The sequence below is a fragment of the Callithrix jacchus genome, chromosome 6, assembly GCF_049354715.1.
Source record: "Callithrix jacchus isolate 240 chromosome 6, calJac240_pri, whole genome shotgun sequence".
NCBI classification, from domain to species: Eukaryota; Metazoa; Chordata; class Mammalia; order Primates; family Cebidae; genus Callithrix; species Callithrix jacchus.
The window spans coordinates 128870549-128891744 of record NC_133507.1 but is presented as its reverse complement, the minus strand read 5'-3'; positions in this window follow the sequence as shown (position 1 = coordinate 128891744).

The window sequence follows — 21196 nt, the reverse complement described above, 5'->3', positions numbered from 1 at the left end:
AGTAGAGATGAGGTTTCACTATGTTGGCCAGGCTGATTTTGAACTTTTGACCTTAGGTGATCGGCCTCCCAAAGTGCTGGGATTACAGTTATGAGCTGCTGTGCTCAGCCTCAGCTAGGTTTTATAGCCTACTTTAGAGGAGAAGAGGCAATGGCAAGGTACAAATGACCTTCCTGCTTCTGTTGTTTTCTCAAATGCCAAGTACCATGTTTTGGGGTAGCATGTACTGAACTTCATCACAGGTATACAACAGAAATATGATTCACTGCTGCTAAGGGTTCATGTAATTAGATTAGGGCTGCCTGGATAACCATGTCTGTAACCTTAATTATATCTGCAAAGTCCACTGTAATATGCAAAGTGACATATTTCACAGATTCCAGGGATGAGGGCTTTGACATCTTTGGAGGGCAATTCTACCTATGTCATATAACTTAGCAATTTTGCTTCTCATTACTTTTTCTGTTCCAAAACAACTTATACTCTTAATGGTAAAGGCTACTACTGCATTTGGGGATTCCATTATCTGGTCATTAGAACAGCATGTATAATTGTGGAGTAGGCATGTTTCACTGGGTTTTTCTAGAGTTTCTATAAAACACTCTCCCAGCGCAATTTTTACTCTATGATTCTGATTAAAATTCAAGTATTATTCTGGTTAAAATTCACATCTCAGGGAACTTGATGTCAGGAAGGTACTTCCTAGGACAGAGAATGCAAATAATTGAGTTGATAGAAACTAAAAAATAGATATCAAATATGAGTGTAAGTTAATATACTAATCACAGTATAAACATAAAATCTAAATTATAAATATATAAGTTGGCCAAGCATGGTGGCTCATGCCTGTAATCCCAGCATTTTCAGAGGCCAAGTCGGGAGGATCCCTTGAAGCCAGGAGTTTGAGACCAGCCTGGGCAACAAGGCAAAATCCCGTCTATACAAAAAAATTTAAAAAATTAGTCAGGGATGATGATGTGTGCCTGAAGTCCCAGCTACTAAGGAGACTGAGGTGGGAAAATCACTTGAACCTGGAGGTCAAGGTTGCAGTGAGCCATGATTGTGCCACTGCACTCCAGTCTGAGCAACAGAGCAGGACCCTGTATAAAAAAAAAAAGTCTGTCTATCTATCTAAAATCCATTATTTATAATTTAAAACTATATAATGCATAATCATTATCTAGAATTAGGCCATTGGCCTAATATGCTGACATTTTTGTTTATTTCCTTTACGTTAGTTTATGTATTCATTTATTCAATGTTATTTCAATTTATTCTTCTCTGATACATTCAGGTCTAGTGGTTGATCAGTTCATTAGAATATTCAATTGAAACAGAAATTATAAAAATGATAAATGCAGTCAGATGATATATAAATTACAGTCCTTCAATTATCTTTTGACATAGGGCTGAGGTCTTTTTTTTTGAACATGGTCTACTGTGTAAAGTCTACATTGTCTTTCTTGCATTAAATACACACATAACATTCTAGTTTTCAATTTTAATCTATTTAAAGTGGAGTGAATTTACAATAGCAAAGACATGGAATCAACCCAAATGCCCATCAATGATAGACTGGATAAAGAAAATGTGGTACATACACACCATGAAATACTATGCAGCCATAAAAAAGGAATAAGATCATGTTCTTTGCAGGGACATGAATAGAGCTGGAAGCCATTATCCTTAGCAAACTAATACAGGAACAGGAAATCAAATACTGCATGTTCTCACTCATAAATGGGGGCTGAACAATGAGAACACGTGGACACAGGGAGGAAAACAACACACACTGGGGCCCGTTGGGGGTGGGGGGAAGGAGAGAATCAGGAAAAATAGCTAATGTACTCTGGGCTTAATACTTAGGTGATGGGTTGATAGGTACAGTAAACTGCCATGGCACACATTTACCTGTGTAACAAACCTGCACATCCTGCACATGTATTCTGAAACTTAAAATAACAAAAATAGAGTGAGAACACAGAACCATTTGCAAAGCGGTATGAGTAAAAAATTCTAGAATTTTATTTATTTTGCCCCATTCTTTCAGTTTTCCACATGTAATTGACACATTTCTCCCGGTTACTCACTTTTATTGAATCCAAGGATTCAAACAAGTTTTTATGAAAGCAACTCTCTTCACATTGACATTTCCTTAACTTATGACAAAAATGAACAACACTGACAGTTTTGGGAAAGTAATTGATTTTAGGTAAACACAGAAGAGTCAATTTATGGGAGTAGAATCACATAGTGTCTTAGAGATGAGTTTACTGACAAGTTCATTCATTCATCCATTATTTATATATTTGGTGACTACTATATTACCAGGCACTGTTTTGGGATCTGGGTATACAGAAATGAACAGAAGTGGCAAAAGCCATTGTGTCCTGGAGTTTCTGTTTGGTACTAGCGTGCACTGTGCTGGAATATCAGCTGTACATGTTACAGAGGGAATAATACCATTAGTTAATGAAATGAGTCGGTCAGTTTGAAAGACCTTTTCTTGTACTTTCCCTTTTTTTGAACCTCCTCCTGAACTTAAGGTCATTTGAAACCCTCTTTCTCCTTTATGCCTTATGTCTTATCGATTGTCAACTTCTAGATTCTTTTCTGCAATATCTCTTGGCGAATTACAGCGAGTTAACTTTGTGGATCTCTATCTCAACTATTAATATTTTCCTTTTCCAATGCATCTTATGAATAGATGCTAAAATCACAATCCTTGGAAAACATTTTCCCTTTTAGGCTCCCAAAGATAGGGTTGGTTCATGGTCATGTGACCTGTGTGTTGCCACAGGGCCCTGTGCACAGAGGAGAACTATGCTTCGTTTAATGCTGTCTTGTCACTGTCTTGAAATTTTTAATAATTTTTGGACAAGGGGGGCCCACATTTTTGTTTTGCTTTGGGTCTTACAAACTATGTAGCTGGCCTCTCGAACCTACACAGATCCTTATTTTCTGACTCTATTAAATGTAAATTCTTCTGCCTAGCCTCAAAAATGAATGTCTACCATCCTACCTAGATAACCTTTTATTTTAACCTTTCCTTGATGGAGTCTTTTTCAGGGCTAACCAGATCTGCTGCCCTTGCATAAAATCGGCCCAGTTTTGTCATTATGTTGTGGCTTAAGCAGCTCTCTCTGATGGAAATGGATCCTGTCTTTTCTCAGCTCCAACTTAACTCTCTAAAACCCAGAACTCACTTCTTTCTAACCTGACTTTATTTCCTGCCAGCAATTATATAATTATGAATTTAAGTTTCTAATAAAATAATAATAGTTACTCCTCACTTTGCGTTTACTGTGGGAGACGTCTCCTTGTCATGGGACTAAATGCTTGGTATTCACTATCTCATGTAGATAAATATTTTTAGAGGTGGGGCCTCATTCTGTTGTCCAGGATGTAGTGCAGTGGCATAATCATAGCCCTTTGCAGCCTGTAAGCCCCGGGTTCAAGTGATCCTCCCTCTTCTACCTCTTGAGTATTTGGGACTACAGGTGCATGCCACCAAGCCTGGCTAATATTTTAATTTTTTGTAGAGGCAGGGTCTCTTTATGTTGCTTAGGCTGGTCTTGAACTCCTGGCTCAAGAGATCCTCTGGCCTTGGCCTCCGAAAGTGCTGGGATTACAGGGATGAGCCACTGTGGCTGGCCCCTTATCTCATCTTTATACGGAGTTCTGTATTTTCTCTTCAGTTTTAGGCATGCTTATTCAGTACAGCCTGAGTCTCTGTGTAGATGTCAGTGTTCTGAGCCTGTGGGTCATGTCCTCCTCATTTATTTGTGCTCTCTCTGCCCTGTACACATGGTGTTTGGTGTGGTGCCAAGTCTCTGTGCCTGTTGCCAATGGACAGACAAAATATTAATAAAAGCTGAAAGTATAAAGTATTGCATTTCTTTCATCTACTGATTTTTGCAGCTAGCATCATCACAGGAAGACTTTGCTGGCCTGAGGACATTGAAAACTGGTCTGTACCATAACTTGAAGTAATTGTTCTTGTGATTGAAACTAACAACTATATAATGCCTGCTAGGCATAATGCCAAGATGTGATTTGATTTCTGGTTAAATCTTCAGCTAAGTTGATTTTGCAAAATGTACCCACATGTGCTCAGGTCGTACGAATGCCCTCCCACCCTCCATTCACTCTCAAAAGTACACTTGTCCAGAGAGTCGCATATCCCTCACTTGTTGGAATATTTGACCCTATGCATTTAAGTCTGAAGCTTCCAAGGCTAATTAGAAAAAATTGTTGTTGATGAGCTTCTGCCAAATGTAAAATGCCATGTTCAGATGCCTTTAGGACATCCATTAAAACAGCCAGAAATGGGGCCATGGTATTTATCAAGTCAAGGGAGACTCATGCTTAATAACAGTGACTTGTTTTATGCCATTAAGAAATGAGCAGACCTGTCAGGAGAATGTTCAACATAAGGTAATGTCAAACTTGCTGGAATAACTTATTCACTGCAGGGCTCCCATCTGTGAATTCGCTGGGGAGGTGGCTGCCTCCATGTGATTCCTCAGATTTGTCAGTTAAATTAGATGCCCAAAGGCAAAACCAACTGACAGGGGCATTATGGGACACTCCTGGAGGATTCAGAATCTATAATCTCACGAGTAGGTCCCATTCACAATTTTGTTCATGCTGATATTAGGGGTCATGTCAGATTTCTAAGAAAGTAAGTGGTAAGAAAGAAAGCCAGCAGGCCAGCCGCCTCAAGGCTGTCAGTAGCAATATGGCTAATGTATAGTTTGTGTGTGGAGAGAAGGAAACTTTATTTATTTATCTTTTTTTTTTGTAAGAAAGACTCAGAATATTGTCTTGAGAGAAGAATTCACAGGTTGTTTTTTTTTTGAAATGGAATGTTTTGGCTGCACCAAGTCAGGCTACTATTGGGGGAATTATATTTATGGGATGCTGAACAAAGAGTTTTTAGTGTTCCTCTATGACATATCAACCTGAGGGTAAAAATAGGGGACAATAGCAAAAACATAGCAAGTCTCTGTTTTGACCTCCTTCAGTAACTGTAAGAAAGGCAACCATTTTATTGATTCTAGTTTATTTTACTCCCTCTTTTTCCTTGCCCTCCTTTCCCTCTCTCCTACCATTCCCTACTAGATGGCCTTCAGAAGACCATGGGTGTGGGGTAAGGATATTTTGCATAAGAGAATGTAAAAGGTATATAAAGGCACTACTCAAACCCAGTTCCTCTCCTTCCAGCAATACTGATCTAAAGTCCTTGGACCAAGTTGGTAGATTTAATTTTTTTCTTCTCTTAGGGTAAGTTGTTTTCCAGGAAGTTATTTGAACCTTAATGAAAACAGACTCCTGGCAAATCTACTTCCTTAGCCCCAGATTTGGCTCATAGAGTGAACATAGAATCAACTGAGAAAGCTCAGCTCCCTTTATGTCAGGGTAATTGTTGTCTCAATGACCTCAAGATTTAAGTGTCAGGTGGTGAGAGCCAAAGATTAACTAGATCATGATGACTATTTTGCTTTAGGTGCCTCAGAAGCAGACCCTGGTACAATCAAATGGCAGTAGTATATTTGGGAGGTGACTCCAAGACACACTGGTAGTGGAGCATGGAAACAAGGAACGAAAAGAAGCTGTCAAAATTGGCATTAGCGAGCCAGTCATCACTTTAGGCAACTTGATCTTGTTCTTCCCAGGAACTCTGGGAGAGAGTGTAAAACATGTCTCAGAGTTATTCTGACTGGGAGGTGAGAAATCTGGGGTATTTATCAACCAAAATCCATCTGTCATTGATGGGAGGTTGCTTCCAGGACCACAGACAACCTAGCACTTCCAGCTTGCCCTGTAGGAGGGCTGACCTGTCTCTTGTAGCCAGAAAACATAAGCAGAGAATAGTAAGTATTTACAGTTAGCACTTTTTGATGTATATAGAGAAGGGATATGGACAGGGCGCTGACCAACCCTGCTATAGCAAGAGTGGGAGATGGAGTAATTAATGATCAGGTTCAGCAGAAAAGCCATCTTTTGGTGGTTTCCTATCAGTGCATTAACAAAGTTTGTCTCAGTCAAAGGAAAATGGGGAGACAGGCAAGTACAAACTTCAGAATGCTTAGGCTATTTAACTGCTGCAAGGTAACCAATAGTCACTGGCTATTGGGTAGATGTGCAAGAAGTTATGGCAAGAAAAGAAAAATTTGACCAACAGATAGGCTCAAAGAAATCTGATTGTACAATACACTTTGAAATTATTCATTGTGAACTTAATCTCTTGGTACAAGCCCAGGAGTCTTTTAGCTAATTCCTTTCCCAATGAAGGAGCCAATCAATGTTCTTTTAGGGGAGAAAATTACTAGAGAGCCTAGTATGTGTTTTGATGCCCTAATGAGGCACTATGAATTACCCAACCCAAACCAATTAAGTCTCAGCCTGGATAGAGGGCTACTGAGGAGATGAAGACACAGCATGCATTTAGGGCAGAATTAACTGCTTCCATAGCCTGGAAATATGCTTGGGGAGAAGCCAAACCTTGTAGGCGCGCTGCTGTCCTTAAAGCTGGCAGCTGAAATGTGATCCAGCCCAACATTAGCTTTTGACGCTTTTGCTTCTTTGGTTTTAAATTTAAAAAATGTCTATAAAACATAAAATATGTTTTGAACATTACATAAGGCTATTAAGAGGGGGTGAATCATGAAAACATGGTATGTCAGAGGCAATAAAGTAAGTGAAATGAACTGCTGTTGACTAGCTGCTTGACCTTGGGCCAGTTGCTCAGTCCTTTCTTGTCAATCAAATAGAAAATTATAGCCCAATAATGTGGTTTTGGATTGCAGCTCAATAAGCAAGCTCTAATCTCTTAGTTACGCCTTACTGTACCATGGGAAACGAAGCACTTATTTTCATTTTAATGTGATCTCTTTCAGTGGACTGTAACTTTCTTAAGCACCCAGCACAATGCCCTGCTTGGCTTAGAAACTCAGGAGCTATGTGTTGAATAAATGTGGAATGAATAGTGGAGGAAGTTATTTCACGTATTATGGAGCACCTAGAAATATGCAAATAACATGCCATCAAGGCATATAACTGTTTTCACCAGAGAAGAAAATAATGATATTGAATTTTTATACTACCAGTGTGCATTAGTGGGGTAGAGGAAGCATGGCAGGAGAGTTGTCACTGGTGAGAAGGTGTGTGGGGTGGTGACTAAGACACAGACTTTGGAGGCAAGCCACCTGGCACTGGAATCTTGGCTCTGCTTCTTACTAGCTGAGTGTTCTTGTGCAAATTACCTAACTTCTCTGGGCTTTCAGTTTCTTCTTCTGAAACTTGTAGGTTGCGACAAGGATCTTATAGCCATGCAACATCTAGAAAGGCTTGAGAAAGTCTATTGCTTAGAGGAGCTCAGTATAAGCCGATCATGGATAACACAAAATCCAGAGTGAGGTATAAAACTTCTTTACTGGGTTGCCTTTCAGCCCTACTGTATCAGCCTCTGGTGGGTTTCCAAGCAGATGTTTTTTCCCGATTTCTTTTTTTTTTTTCCTGCCTCTATGATTTCCTCACTGTGTCTTAGCTCCATGTTCCTGGCACTAGACTTGGCCAAGGCTGGTAAAACTCTTGCACCTTTCTCTCCTTACCTCCACTCCCTTCACCTCTTTAAGCTTCTGTTTTGAACATTCACACCATCCAGAGTTGTGAGAAGGTCTCCAAATCTGGTTAGGACAGCAAGGAGGATGGATAAAAATTCCATCATTGGGAGTGTAAATTAGTTCAACCACTGTGGAAGGCAGTGTGGCGATTCCTCAAGGACCTAGAAATAGAAATTCCATTTGACCCAGCAATCCCATTACTGGGTATATATCCAAAGGATTATAAATCGTTCTACTGTAAGGACACATGCACACGAATGTTCATTGCAGTACAGTTTACAATAGCAAAGACCTGGAACCAACCCAAATGCCCATTGATGATAGACTGGACAGGGAAAATGTGGCACATATGCACCATGGAATAGTATGCAGCCATCAACAACGATGAGTTCATGTCCTTTGTAGGGACATGGATGAACCTGGAAACCATCATTCTAGCAAACTGACGCAAGAACAGAAAATCAAACACTGCACGTTCTCACTCGTAGGCAGGTGTTGAACAATGAGAACACATGGACACAGGGAGGGGAGCATCATACACTGGGCTCTGTTGGGGGGAAATAGGGGAGGCACAGTGGGAGGTGGGGAGTTGGGGAGAGATAGCATGGGGAGAAATGCCAGGTATAGGTGAAGGGGAGGAAGGCAGCAAATCACACTGCCACATGTGTACCTAAGTAACAATCTTGCATGTTCTTCACATGTACCCCAAAACCTAAAATGCAATTTAAAAAAACATTAAAAAAATTTTATCATTGGGGTCAGCACCAACCCATGGATGGATCCATCTCCATCAGCCTCAATGAGGCTGGTATTGTTTGAGATGTTGTTTGCCTTTTTGACATGGAGGTCTGTTACATGGACACTGGCTGTGAGCACCTTCCTCTGGAAGAAGTTCTTCTTTTTCCCCACCTCGACCAAAGAAATAATCAATAACCCTTGTCCCAGAAATCCTGGGAACCTCTCTGCTCTCAGGTCACTTTGAATAAAGGCTATCTGTGGAAAGGCTTTTGAAAATCTATATATTTATCTTCTATTATGAAATAATTCATAATGCTCTTCATAATAGAATGTTCAGTGTGCTCTTTGTTTATGTATTTCAAAAATTTAAGCAGTACAAGAATCCTAAAGCAAATCTAGTTCAACTCCTTTTTACTTTAAAGAGGAGAAACTGTAAGCTACAAATCTCCCTATCTTTTTTTTCTCCCTCTAGTATTTCTAGTTGCCAAGAGCTTTGTGTATGTTTGTGGGGAAATCTAAAAATTATATGCCTGTAGACTATTTTGTACAGACTGATGTTTAAAAAGATTCCTTAAGATAAAACAAAATTCACACTTGAAGTTATTTAGCTTCTTGGTGAGGTGGTGACATGGCATAATGCTTCATATAGCTTATTTTTATTTTTTACACCCATGTAATAGCAAAAAGACACAATGACATGGACAGCCATAAAGCCAAACAACTCTCCCATTTCATTTTACAGCACAAGGCAGAGAAAGGCACAATTCGGTATCCTGACCATTTTTATAGGGGTTTGGAGACAGGTTAGACACGTCTGAAATATGTCCTTCAATTCTTAGAACTCTTTTCAGGCATTCCTGCTGAAGGATGTTCCTTGTATAAATACAGGATGTTTTCATTACTGCATGTGGTTGATTCAGCCTGTTGGTTACATGACATTGAGGAGAAGTGCCTGAGAAACGACTTCATATAGACCGCGTGCAAACAGTCCCTAGAGCTGTCCGGATTAGAATGACTCTAGTGGGAGCATTTGGAAATGAATGTTCATATATCACTGAGGTCTTTAAAAAAAGGTTTAAGTTCTGTAGTCTGCCTCCCTTAGTGCTGCGAAATGATGGAATGATAGCCTGTATGGAGATGAATTTCTGCCTATGAAAATTTTCACTTGTCCTCATTGAGGAAAGCTATAAAATCAATACTTCAGATAGCAAAACCAAAACCAAAATGAACAATGACAACAAAACACCCACAAGACACAAGCATATAGCAGAAGGATTTACTGGGGAGCAAATAGTAACTATAGGAGTACATATTGTAGGTTCAATTTCAGTGTTTCCTTCAGAAATGTATAACTACAGACCCATGGAGTAAAAGCTAGGCCTTTTAACATTTATGTTATTTTAGATAATAACATTTCTGTGTTTACGTAACTCTTTACAATTTACAAGTATTTTTATTTCTTTTATTTGAGCCTCAAAAAACCCTGGAAGATGGGTGATATTTTTATACCCAAAGGTGAACCTGAAGGTCAGGAAAATGAAGAGACTTACCCAAGGTTGCCCAGCTAACAGGCCTCTTGATCTTCCAGCTCCCAATCTGATGCTCTTGCCACCATTCTGCACTGACAAATAAAATATTGCTTCTCGGCCGGGCGCGGTGGCTCAAGCCTGTAATCCCAGCACTTTGGGAGGCCGAGGCGGGTGGATCACGAGGTCAACAGATCGAGACCATCCTGGTCAACATGGTGAAACCCCGTCTCTACTAAAAATTACAAAAAATTAGCTGGGCACGGTGGCGCGTGCCTGTAATCCCAGCTACTCAGGAGGCTGAGGCAGGAGAATTGCCTGAACCCAGGGGGCGGAGGTTGCGGTGAGCCGAGACTGCGCCATTGCACTCCAGCCTGGGTAACAAGAGCGAAACTCCGTCTCAAAAAAAAAAAAAAAAAAAATTGCTTCTCTGTTGTAATATTGCCAGTGTTATAAAAATATTACAACCCCACTTCCCTGATAAAAAATTAACTACTTTTTATTGAATAGAGATTTTTATGGTGTGAAAGACCGAATAATATAGCACTTTTGATGCAGGGTAGGTAAGGAATTGACTTAGAGATGCATCATTCAGAGGGATGTTGAACTGGTAATGAGACATGCAATTTGGTAGTGCTTATTGCAAAAATATAGAAAATAATGAGCAGGTTGGAGAAAACAGAATTGTGAATTGAGAAAATTATTTACTATAGTTACATTAGTCTGTGGGCAGGATAAAATTTATGAACAAGGGCAATCTTTGCCTGCCAAGACAAGGGTAATACAATCTTGTGTGCAGAATAAAGCTAATTACCATCAGGAAGGATTCTTTTTCTCTCTCTCTCATCTTGTTGTTTGCCCTGGGTATTATAGAAATATCTATGTCTTTTTCTCCAATACCCTAAACAATTTTGGGAACCATTGTGTCAGAGAAGTCTAAGAAAACACAAATACAAATAAGTTTATGAAATATTTGGATTCTAGCTTGATATAGATAGTTCATTATCTATGAACGCATCTGTCTTTTTAAAGAGAATGTATGTAAAACTGTAGATTGAAAGGTTATTTTTGAGTATTTCACAGACACAAAAACCAACCAACTGTAAAAAACAAACTGATAACCAAGTGAAAAACACCACTAACTCGTTATAATAAGTAGTTACAAGAGGCTAATGATGGATTTCCAAGCACTCTACCCTTCATCCATATCTTCACTGACCTTCCTTCTGTATGTTTGACTTACTTGTCCTTGGTTTTCCTGCCTGCTACTTGATCATCCTAATTTTAGGGTCCAGAACATCTTCTCACTGAACACCCTTCAAGGCAGCTTCCTAATGTTTCTTTTGAATTTTTTTTTTTGAGATGGAGTCTCACTCTGTTGCCCAGGCTGGTGTACAGTGGAGCAATCTCAGCTCACTGCAACCTCTGCCTCTTGGGTTCAAGTGATTCTCCTGCCCCAACCTCCCAAGTAGCTGGGACTACAGGCACGCACCACCATGCCTGGCTAATCTCTGTATTTTTAAAAGTAGAGACAGGGTTTCACTATGTTGGCCAGGCTGGTCTCAAACCTCTGACCGCAAGTGATCTGTCTGCCTTGCCTCCCAAAGGCTGGGATTACAGGCATGAGTCACCGTGCCTGGCCTCTTTTTAAGTTTTTTGAAAAATTAAAAAATGTACAGGAAATACAAAAGATATTCTAACAAACACCTGTGTTTCTTCCACCTAAAATACATGCTAACATTAGTTATAAAGCAAATGTAACCAATAATTTATTTAAATTTACTTCCAACTCATAAACTGCCTTAAATCATGATAACCAAAAAAAGTGGTGAATTTATCAGGTATGAGAAGTCTGGATCTAAGAATATGCATTTTTAAGACCAAAATTGAAAACACAAATACTGGTTTAGCCCAATAAAGTTTTACTAGTTCAGATTAATTTGAGGAAAGGATTGAATTAGTGAAAATCTAAATCATACCACATTTTGTAGAGAAGGGCCAATGTGAAGTTTAATAACTTACAGAAACATACAACTAGAAGAAAATCAGCATAAATTCCCTAATACCCAATTTTTGATGTGCATTCTAGCTGGTCTTAAGTAAATGAGTTTGTAAGTATTCTGAGTACAGTACTTTGAAACAGCAAGCCTTTGGTTAATATTTACTGAATGAATGCGTCTTGTGTTTCAGGCTCTGCACTTGGCACTAAATATGTAAAAATGTGTAAGTTCCCAGCTTTTAATGGACAAGAGTTCAGTCTAGGAAAAAAGACACATGGATAGGTATTTATAAGTAACTGGTTCATAAAACTTTAGAGATAGAGACAAGTTCCATTTTTTAAAAGATGCACAAGGAGTTTTCTTTTTTTTTCTCTTTTTATTTTTGAGACGGAGTTTCCCTCTTGTTGCTCAGGCTAAAGTGCAATGGTGCGATCTTGGCTCACAGCAACCTCCTGGGTTCAAGAGATTCTCCTGCCTCAGCCTCCCTAGTAGCTGGGATTACTGGTGCCCACCACCATGCTCAGCTAGTTTTTTTTTTGTTTTTAGTAGAGACAGGGTTTCACTATGTTGGCCAGGCTGGTTTCAAGCTCCTGACCTCAGGTGATCCAAGTGCCTCAGCCTCCCAAAGTGAGGGGATTATAGGCGTGAGCCACCGCACCCAGCTGCACAATGAGTTTTCTTTCTTTTTTTCTTCTTTTTTTTGTGACAGAGTCCCGCTCTGATGCCCAGGCTGGAGTGCTGTGGTGTGATCTTGGCTCACTGCAACTCTGCCTTCCGAGTTCAAGTGATTCGCCTGCCTCAGCCTCTCAAGCAGCTGGACTACAGGCGTGTGCACCATGCCCAGCTAATTTTTGTATTTCTAGTGGAGATGGGGTTTTGCCATGTTGGTCAGGCAGGTCTCAAAATTCTGACCTCAGGTGATCTGCCTGCCTTGGCCTTCCAAAGTGCTGGGATTACAGATGTGAGCCACCATGCCTGGCTACACAATGAGTTTTCTTAAATGCCAATTGTGTTTACATTACTAATTTACCTGATAAATCTTTTACGTCTCATAATGTCCTGACAAAGTTATAAATTTCAGATCAGTAGAATGTAAATTAACAATGGTTTATTGTAGAACAATAAAAAAGAATGTGTTCATCCATCTTCCCATATTAAAGTGTTAAGGGGATTCATATGCCCATATAGCCAGCATTTAATAAATATTAGGTAATACTAAGGGCTAGTAAAAGAGACAGGGTAGTTGCATTTTAAAATAGATATATTAGAAACTGATTTTTTTTCTATTATATACGCTTTAAATCAGAAAATTACATTCCCTCCCCACTGCCTGTAGCCCATCCCTCCACAGCAGATTAAGTATCCTATACCTTCCTTTTCTCCTAATGGTAGTGGAATTGGCTGTTTTAAACAGATGGGATATTTTCACATTAGTATTTCAGAGTAGCAATAAGTCTTACATCTCTACAGTATTTTACCGTTATTAATGCTGCTAGTAATAATTGCTTCCTACCACTAGCCAGGAGCTATACTGGCTTGAAAGACATGTTCTTTATAAAAGTCCCCAACTTCAACTAAAATCACTCAGATTTTATCAATAAGGAAAATAAGGTTCAGAGAGGGTAAGTAAGTTATCCAAAGTCACAGAGCCAGTAAGAAAGTGGCAGTGCTGAAAGTAAAATTCAGGTCTCCTCAATATCCAAACTCTATCTGCAATTCACAGAACACGTTAATGTGGCAAGCACTTTCATATAATTACCTTAGCTAATTCTTAACAACTCTGTTAGATATTTCAACTCTTTATTATTATTATTTTTAAAAATGAAGTCTCAGAGAGGTTAAATGACTTGCTCAAAGTACCTCGTTAAATATTAAAGCCTTCAAGTCCAGGATTTTTTCTACCAGACCACAGGCTATTTCTTAGAACATTAATATTATCTGAAATATATCAAATGCCCAGAGTAATGTCCTCAGTATTTTTCAAATGTAGAAAATGCTTTCGGCTTATCAAAAGATAATAACATGGGCTAGAATTAGTGAGAATATCCCTAACAAACAGAGGGAGGAGCTTCAGTTAGACTAAAAATGTAAATTTTTTTTGACATAACAGCATTCTTGAGATATAATTCACATACCGCATAATTCACCTATTTAAAATGTACAGTTCCATGGCTTTTAGTGTATTTACAGAGTTGTGCAATTATCACCACCATCAATTTAAGAACATCTGTATTACCCCAACTAGAAACCTCACACTCATTAGCAGTCACTTCTTATTACTCCTGCACAACCTCTCCAGCCTTAGCAACTATTAATCTACTTCCTGTCGATACGGATCTATCTATTCTGGATATTTTATACACATGGAATCTTACAAGATGTGGTCTTTTGTGACTGACTTTTTCATTTAGCATAATATTCTCCTTCCTTCCTTCCTTCCTTCCTTCCTTCCTTCCTTCCTTCCTTCCTTCCTTCCTTCCTTCCTTCCTTCTTCTTTTTTTTGACAGGCTCTCGCTCTGTCATCCAGGCTCTAGTGCTGTGGTGCTGTCTCAGCTCACTGCAACCTCTGCTTCTTGGGGTCAAGCAATTCTCCCACCTCAGCCTCCCAAAAAGCCTGGCTAATTTTTCGTATTTTTAAAAAATAGAGACAGGGTTTTACCATGTTGCCCAGGTTGGTCTTGAACTCCTGAGCTCAAGCAATTCACTTGCCTCGGCCTCCCAAAATGTTGGGACTACAAGTGGGAACCACTGTACCTGGCCAGCATAATATTTTTAAGGTTCGTTTATGTTATGTCATAAATCAGTACTTCATTTCATTTTATGAAGGAGTGATTCCATGGTGTGTATATACTACATTTTATATATCTATTTACCATAATTGGTGGACATTTGGGTTGTTCTAATTTTTGGCCATTATGAATTATGCACTTATGAACATTCATATCCAAGTTTTGTGTGTGGGTATAGATTTCATTCCTATTGGTGTATACTTAGGAGTAAAATTGCTGGGTCATGTGGTAACCCTAATATTTTAGATTAGACTCTTCTAATCTAATCTGGACTCTTTTTTCGAAGCAGCTGCACCATTTCATATTTCCATCAGCAGTGTATGAGGGTTCAATTTCTCCATAGCCTGGCCATCACTTGATATTATCTATCTTTTTGATTCCAGCCATCTGAGTGGGTATGAAGTGGTATCTTATTGTAATTTGGATTTGCACTTCCCTGATTGTGTTGCGTACCTTTTCATGTATTTCTTGTATATCTTTTCTGGAGAAATGTCTGTTCAAATCCTTTGCTCCTTTTTAAATTGGACTATATGCCTCTCTTATTATTAATTATTTTCCACATCTTACCTGGATCTTTTTATTATTGAGTTGTATGAATTCTTTATACATTCTAGATATAAGTTCCTTATCAGATACATGATTTGCTAACATTTTCTCCCATTCTGTGGGCTGTCTTTTCTCTTTCTTGGTAGTGTTCTTTGCAACATAACATCTTGATGAAGTTTAATTTATCTGTTTTTTTCTTTTGGCGCCTTTGCTTTTTGTGTAGTATCTAAGAAACTAAGGCCTAATCTAAAATCATGAAGGTTTATGTTTACATTTTCTTCCAAGAGTTTTATAGTTTTAGACCTTACATTTAGGTCTTTAATCCCCTTTGAATTAATGTTTGTATATGATGTGAGGTAGAGGGTCCAACTATCTTCTGCATGTAGTTGTCCAGTTGTCTTAGTACTATTTGTTGAAAATAATTGAAAATCAATTGATCAAGTAAACAGGTTTATTTCTGGATTCTAAATTCTATTGCATTGACCTATCCTTATACCAGTACTCCATTGTCTTGTTTATTATAGCTTCATAGTAAGTTTTGACATTGAAAAGTGTGAAGCCTCCTACTTTGTTTTTCTTTTTCAAGATTGTTCTGGCTGTTCTGGATGTCTTGAATTTCCATATAAATTTTAGGATCAACTTGTCAATTGCTGCAAAAAAGCCAGCTGGAATTTTAAGAAACCAAATTTGAAAAGTTTGTTTCATTAAAAAATTTTACTACTACATTATTTTAATTTGTTTCTTTTTTAAAAAATAAAAGCTATAAATGCTAAAGAAAACATTTAAATACCCTGTAGTTTTACAGCACTGCAAAAACCCATTGAAGAACAACCAAAGCTTGGTGACATGGACAGAAGTTTGATTGCTCCCTTTGAATTAGATATGCCTCCTGAAGAAGTCACTGGGCTTCTCTTCTTTATTAATCTACTAAAAAGTGAGATAAATTGGACTACAGTAAGAACTAGACACAATTAGGAGAGTGAAAAAGAAAGCCACAGAATTTGTAATACTTGTATTTGTTAAAGGACTTATATTGAGAATAAAACATTCTAACACATCAATAAGAAAAACAGACCACCCAATAGAAAAATGGGCAAAAGATTTAAGCAGGCAATTGGCAAGAGAGGACAAACACATTTGCCCGCCTGTAGGCTGAAAAATGTCCCTCCAACCAAGGATCTACTTTTTAATCCCTGGGACCTATGAATATTATATGCAAAAGAATAAATATATGACAAAATATGTGATTAAAATAAAGGATCTTGAAGTGAGAAACTTATCCTAGGTTATCTGGATGAGCCCTATATGCAAGTATAATTGTTCTTATGTGGAGAGAGACAGGGACTTTTGACACACATACACACAGGAAAGGGAACATGAAGACAGAGGCAGAGACTGGAATGATGTAGGCACACGCCGTGGGATCCCAACAGTCGCCAGGAGCTGGAAGAGTCAAGGAATTGATTTTGCTCTAGGTATCCAGAGGGAATATATCTTTACTGACACCTTGATTTTGCATTTCTGGCCTCCAGAACTGTTAGAAAATGCATTTATGTTGTCTTAAGCCACCAAGCTTATGGCAATTTGTTAGGCAGCCATAGCAAGCTAATAAACCATCATTTATTAATTATCAGGGATAAGCAAATTAAAAGCACAATGTGATATTGCTACCTACCCCCTAGAAAGCTGAAAGGAAAAAGACAGATGATTTTAAATGTTGATGAGGCTATGAAGTTACTGGAACACCTAAATGTTCCTGGTGGAGTGTATGTTACAACCACTTTGCTAAACTCTTTGGGTATCTTCTAAAGCTGAGTATATGCTTATCTTCATTCACTCATTCCATTTATACCTAAGAGAGATGTATACTTTCACCAGAAATCACAAATATAAATGTTTCTAACAACACTTTTCATAATAGCTCCAACTTGGAAACAACTCAAATATTCATCAATAGGACAAATAAATACACAGTAGTGTATTCATGTTATGGAATGCTATAAACAATGAGAATGAAAAACCACAGCTTCACACAGCAACATGGATTAACCTCACAAACATAATGGTGATAAAAGAAGCCAGACACAAAGAATGTATGAGTTATGTTTCCATTTAGATAGAATTTCAGAAATAGTCAGAACCAATCCATCATATCAGAGGTTAGGATAGTACCCCTTTAAGAGGGGTAATAGCTAGGAAGGGGTATGGGGACTAGATTTTAATTAAAGTTTATTTTATTGAAAGATAATGAAGTTAATAAAATCTTTCCTAATTCATAGGGTTGTGCCTTATTCAGTTATTTATTTATTTAGTAAATACTTATTGAGCTTTTATTATTTCCCAGGAGCTCTTCTGGTGTTAGGGTTACAGCAGTAATCAAGATAAAGTTTGCATTGTCATACAGTTGACATTGTAGTGGTTCCCTTTCCAAATACTGGGATATACTGTCACATTGTTAGCCCCTAATGACTTATGATACATGACATTTACATGCTTGGGTGGTCCTCACCCACACTGATTCTGGATTGGCTATGTGACCTACTCTAACCAATGAGATGTTAGCAAGGGTGATGCAAATAGAAGCTTGAAAAGTGCTTGCACATTGGGGCTTTAGCTCTTAGAATGCTCCTGTTTGGAAGCCAGCTGCTGTTCTGCAAAAAAGCTTGAACTTGATAGCTGAGTGTTGAAAGACCACATGGAGGAAGCACCTGGAGGGTGAGAGTCCATCTTGAATGTTTCAGCCTCAACCAAGTTCCCAGCTCAATGCAACCACATAGGTGACCTCAGCTACACTGTGTGTGTCAGGAAAATCACTAGGCTAAGCCCAGTCAACCCACAGACTCGTAAGAAGTAGTAAAGTGTAGTTTTTTTTTTAAACCACTGAGTTTTGGGGTGATTTGTTACATAGCATTATACAACTGAAACAAATAAATGGTTGAGTAAATAAATAAGGACTATAATTTCAGAGTATGATTTGGGCTATAAAACATTAAATGGGGTAAAGGTATAAAGAATGACTGAGGCTGTGCATGGCAGCTCATGCCGGTAATACCAACACTTTGGGAAGCTAAGGTGCAAGGGTCACTTGAGCCCAGGAGTTTGAAACTAGCCTAGGGAACATAGGGAGGCTCTCTCTCTCTCTCTCTCTCTCTCTCTCTCTCACACACACACACACACACACACACACACACTAGCCCAGCTTGGTGGTGTGCACCTGTGGTTCTAGCTACTTGAAAGGCTGAAATGGGAGGATCACTTGAGCTTGGAAAGTTGAGGCTGCAGTGAGCCATGATTGTGAAATTGCACTCCAGCCTCAACAAAAACAAACACAACAAAAAAGAATGATTGAGGGGAGATTTCAGAGAGTGAGGTAGATACATTTTGGAGACTTTAAAGTCACATGCACTTGTAAGTTATTGGTAGGGTGCTCTATACAGTAACTGGGGAATTAATTTTTGTTGAGACTGTCAGGTACTGTGGGGGATGAATAATAGAGGAAAAACACTAGAGTTGGCATTAGAAGAGCTGGATTGGAATTAAGACCCTGCTTTTGATGTTGGGCAAAGTGCTGTTCCTTTGTAAGCCTGTTTCCTCATCTCTAATATAGTCATCTTGTTTACTCTTTAGTATTGCTGGGGATGTTATACTTTGTAGTGTATGGGAAAATACTCCAAAGTTTTAAAATATTATTTAAGTGAAAAGCATTTCTGGCCAGGTGTGGTGGCCCATACCAATTATCCTAGTACTTTGAAAGATTGAAGGGGAAGGATCACTTGAGCCCAGGAATTTGAGATCAGACTGGGCAACATGGGGAAACCTCATCTCTACAAAAAATACAAAAATTAGCCAGCTATGGTAGCATGTGCCTGTAATCCCAGCTACTTGGGAGGCTGAGGTGGGAGGATTGCTTGAGCCTGGGAAGTTGAGGCTGCAGCAAGTCGTGTTCATGCCACTGTACTCCAGCTTGGGTGACAGAGCAAGACCCTGTTTCAAAAAAACAAAAACAAAAACAAAAACCAAGAAAAGAAACGCATTTTCATGAAAACAAAGGTATTTTGCCTGCCCCATTCAATTTCTGTCTGAGGTGTCTGCTCCATCCACAAGATGATACATTTAAAACCAATGAAATAGATGTTATGTGCTGTAACCATAGACTGTCTGGACATTCTACTGGTCTGGTCTGTGTTACACATGAGGCTTTGAAATGTATTTAGCATCTACTGGGACCATGGTTGGTCAGTTTTGAATCATCCTTGAAGTTGTCACTGAAACCTGATATTCTCTATTTTGATAATGAAGAAAAACACCAATGAACAGCCTTATTAGTGTAAAAAGTCACACAACCCAGAGCCTCTATCCCATTAGGAAAAAACTCAGCATCTGTCACGCCACATCGATAAATACTGCACGTGCAAAGGGTACCTGACTTTAACAGTAAATTCCTCTATGCAAAAATTGATTTGCTTTTAAATTTTAATTTACCCTTTTTACTTCTATAGATCCTGGTTAGGCACCCCCCTCCACTTCCCTTCTCTATTACAAAGCATGTAAATTTGTATGAGAAATGCATCATTCTCTAAACCAAACAGCAAAAAGAGAAACAAAATGCAGAAAATAGGTGGTAAGGAGAAATAAAAGGAAAAAAAAAATTGGTCATTAAAAGGATGCACGGGATAAAAGGGAGGGAGGCAAGACGAGCATCTACTCTATTGGGCTTCGGTGCAGATGTAAGTATAAAATGCTCCACAAGTCCTGTAATTGAGAAAATCTATCAAATGTCCTGACAGCTGCTCGGGCATTTCCAGAAGCGATAAAACTTGAATTTATTTCACTCCTAGAAAAGGGGCAGTATCACCTTCTGGCGGCTTTAATGAAATGCCATAAAATTCGAGAAAAAACTGTGTTGTAAAGTCATAAAAAGGTAGTCGGAAGTGGATTGTTGAAAATGCCGCGGGGGGCCGGGGATTGGTGTGTCTGAAGAGCACCGAAGGGGACCAGAGGCCTCTTGGCATGGTCAGGAGTGCGGCGTGCGGGCTTCACGTGGGGTTCTGACCCCTGCAACGCTGGGTGCCAGGTCGGTGGGGAGTGTGATCAGCCGAGAAGCTAATTCTCTCACGCACCTTGGCAAATGACTTCATCACTCTCTGACTTTTCACATGCAAAATCGGGACTAATAATCCCTTTTCGGGGCTCATCAACCCCATTTGTGCTTTGAGGATGTTGCCAGAAGGAATACCCTCACCTGCACTTTTTCTAATAGAAATAATGTAGTAAGTTGTGATGAATAGTCCCCAAGCATCAGGTCATCCTTCCCAGCTGCAGACCTGGATAGGCAAATCCATTGCTATGGGTTCTCAGGGCAGGATTTAGAACAAACACATGTAGACACACCTATTCTGCTTTGGAATCTGATTGTTCAGATTGTGGCCGTGCCTCTAGGATCTGACATTGTGTCCACGAGTCTGCATTTTCTCCTGGATGATTAGCGACTGCAAGGACCAGAGTTGTCTCTAAGTTTCTTTTCACAGCTTTGGCACTTTGTCTCACACTTTGCACGTGTTAGAAGCTTGTTAGATGTTTCCAAGGGGAATAAAATATCTTGGGAGCTTCAGGTGGTCGGGTAATATCTTCATTTTTTTCAGCCACTTCTGTGGTTGAATAACTACCCTTGGTATCATTGATGGAAGAACAAGCTAAATTCATTTATTTAAGATTATTATACAGGGAGAAGTTACATGGTGTTTTACTTTATATTTTCCACGTTTGATACTTTAATAAAGTCATATTACATCCATATAAAGAATTCAATTTCAAAGACAAGTAACAGAGACCTTGAGTCTTACAGTGAATTTTCTTGGCCAATCAAGCTTTCTGTAAATATTATGAAGTTAAATTATAAACATTGAGAACAAGGGGCCTAGAATGAGGGAATTTATAGATGATTCTAAGTGGTAATAGGTATAAGAAAA